Here is a 3,346-nt window from a genome sequence, read left to right as displayed (position 1 = left end):
GTTACATATTGAGTACCTATGTAAAAATCCAAAAGATGAAGGATAGTAATGTCCCTATCACTGTTGGGGAGTTCTATAGTCTCTCGCCATGTAGCACTGATTCTAAGGAATATGAGTTTGACTCTCTTTTAGAAGCAACTACTGATAAAGACATTGACCAAGTTCATGTTTATGGAAACCAAATTGAAGTGGGTGAAATGTCTAGGGTTAGGTCGAATGGGTCTGATCCAACTAGTGTCCTAGAGTCATCAATTACTAACGTAAGTACTCAGAGGCGTTCGAGCACACCTATGGATGAAGTCACTGTAGGTCTCGAATTGTTGGTCCAAGTACTTAATGACTATACTGTGAATGCAATCGAACCCATCACTACTCTTTCACTCACACATCCTGAGCTTATAGACTAGAACCCTAATGCATCTAGTGAAGTCCCCACATTCCAGAGTGACTATGCTCTTGCCTGCTACCTAAATGCTATCAAACCTATAACGTCTTCCACCAATGAACAAAGCATCAACATGACTGAAGTTGACATCAAATATCTCAGTCATACAATAAAAAAGAAAAAATGCAAAAGGTCTGATGGTGAAAACCACATTGTGGTAGTGTCGAAACCCAAAAAAGTAAAAATAAAAGACATATCCAAAGGTGAAAACCTCTCTGAGGTGCTCATGGATGAGATATTTGATGCACTTCCAAGTCACTTTCAAGAGATATCATCAGTGTTGATAGAGCCAACACAACCAATTAACCTAGGTACAAAAGAACATCCTCATATGATACATCTGGCACAATCATTGTCACTTGAAGAAAATGAAAAGTTCATTGCCTTTTTTGAGAGAAGAAGATAAATTTTGCTTGGACATATTATGACATGCCAGGACTGGATCTTAATCTTATCATGCATCACTTTTCCATTACACCAAGCATCAAACTAGTTAAAGAGAAACTTCAGAAAATGCATCCTCATGTTGCATTGCTTGTCAAAGCAGAACTGGAGAAACTTCTAAAAGCTGGTTTCATCTGCGCAATTGATTATGTTGAATGGATATCCAATATTGTTCCAGTCTCCAAGCATGATAGATCTATCAGAGTTTGTATTGACTTCCGTGATCTCAACTTGGCATGTCCTAAGGATGATTTTCCACTTCCCAAAATTGATATGATAGTGGACATGACAGCGAGCTGTGAGATGTATTCACTAGTAGATGGGTTTTCTAGTTACAATCAGATAAAAATTGCACTAGAAGACCAAGAGAAAACTGCTTTCACATGTGCATGGGAAACCTTTTGTTGGATAGTAATGCCATTCAATTTGAAAAATGTTGGTGCAACTTATCAAAGAGTAGTAACCACAATTTTCCATGACATGATGCATAAGACCATGGAGGACTACATGGATGATACCTTGGTCAAAAGTGCTAAATGTAATACTCATCTACAAGATTTGGGACCCATCCTAGATTACATGGAAAAGTTCAGTCTTAGACTCAATCCAAAGAAATGTGCATTTGGTGTCACATCAAGGAAATTACTAGGATACATTGTGTCTATGAAAGGAATCAAGGTGGACCCAGAGAAGGTTCAAGCAATTATGGATATGCCTCCACCCCGTAACATCAGCTAGATGAGAGGCCTACAAGGAAGACTCCAATCTATCTACAAGTTCATCTCACAGTTGGTAGATAGATCACAACCTTTTACAAAGACTTTACACAAAGGTGTCAAATACAATTGGAGTCAGGATTGTGAGCAGAGCTTGATACAGATAAAACAATATCTTGCTAATCTGCCAATCTTGATGCCTCCTATCTATGGGAAGCCTTTGATTTTGTACATTTCAGCAACTAAAACATATCTAGGAATCCTATTAGCTCAAGAGGACAATGATAACAAGGAGAGAGCTATTTATTAGTTGAGTCACACGCTAATCTCTTATGAGAAGAATTACAACATCATTGAGAAAGCTTGCTTGGTAGTTGTCTTTGCTTCCCAAAAGTTGAGACACTACATGCTTGCCCACACTACGTGGCTAGTGGCTAAAATAGATCCACTAAAATACTTGCTCAGTAAAGCAGCTCTCACAGGACGATTGGCTAAGTGGGTCATGATACTTAGCGAGTTTGACATTCAGTATGTTGAACGAAAAGCTATCAAGGGACAAGCAATTACATATCAGCTAGCAGATGCACCTATGCAGAGTTTTCTCCTGATGAACATTGATTTCTCTGATGAATCAATTCTGACACTCACACCAAATGTGGGTGATGTTCTTTGACAGGTCCTTCACACAACAGGGATTTGGAGTTAGATTACTCTTCATAATGCTATAGAGATATTCATTACCCAAAGCATACAAGATTTTGTTTCCTTGCACAAACAATATTGTTGAATATGAGGCTTTGATTAATGGCATAAAGATTGCAACTGAATGGAGAGTTGATCAATTAGATATCTTCAGGGACTCCCAACTCATAATCAACCAAGTTAATGATGTGTATCAAACAAAGGATGAGAAATTGATCCCTTACAAATGCATGGTTGATGACCTAAAGAATTATTTTGTGCACATCACCTTCTAGCAAATTCCTTGAGCAAATAACAAAGTGGCTAATGCAATGGTTACTTTGGCCTCCTTGCTACAAATGCCTAACAATGATCTCTAACATGAGTTCCTAGTGGAAGCTTTACACTACCCAGCCTATGATACCCTTGATTCTCTAGGATGATTTGTTCTATTGTAGGACAAGACTCATCTCGCTACCATCACATTTACTCCTATCTCCGTAACCAAACCATTCCGAATAGTCTAACTCGAAATGAGAAATGCTACCTTATCCATAATGCTTCACAGTATGTCATTATTGCTGACAACTTGTTTAGGAGAGGTCTTGACGAAACACTCCTTAGGTGTTTAGAACCAGAAGAGTCCAAACGTGCATTAATTGACATTCATGAGGGCATTTGTGGATCCCACTCAAATGGCTTGACACTAGCTCGCAAACTCATTAGAGCTAGTTACTATTGGCCTAAAATGGAGCAAGAGGCAATCAAGTATGCCAAGTCCTACAAGAAATGCTAGCTCCATGGGAATCTGATTCATGTTCTAGCCAGGGAGTTGATTCCATCTACCATAATGTGGCCATTTCAACAATGGGCCTTCGACTTGGTGGGTCAGATTCACCCATCTTCTTCTAATGGACATAAGTTCATCATTACAACTACAGACTACTTCACGAAATGGGTAGATGCAGTACCTCTTACAATAGCAAATGGCAAAATTGTAGCTCTTTTTATCAAAAACTACATCATATGTAGGTATGGTGTACCATCCTCCATCATTATT

The sequence above is a fragment of the Cupressus sempervirens genome, chromosome 7 (genome assembly GCF_028749045.1).
Source record: "Cupressus sempervirens isolate cs-2001-9-10 chromosome 7, ASM2874904v1, whole genome shotgun sequence".
Taxonomy (NCBI): Eukaryota; Viridiplantae; Streptophyta; class Pinopsida; order Cupressales; family Cupressaceae; genus Cupressus; species Cupressus sempervirens.
This window is presented reverse-complemented; position numbering follows the sequence as displayed.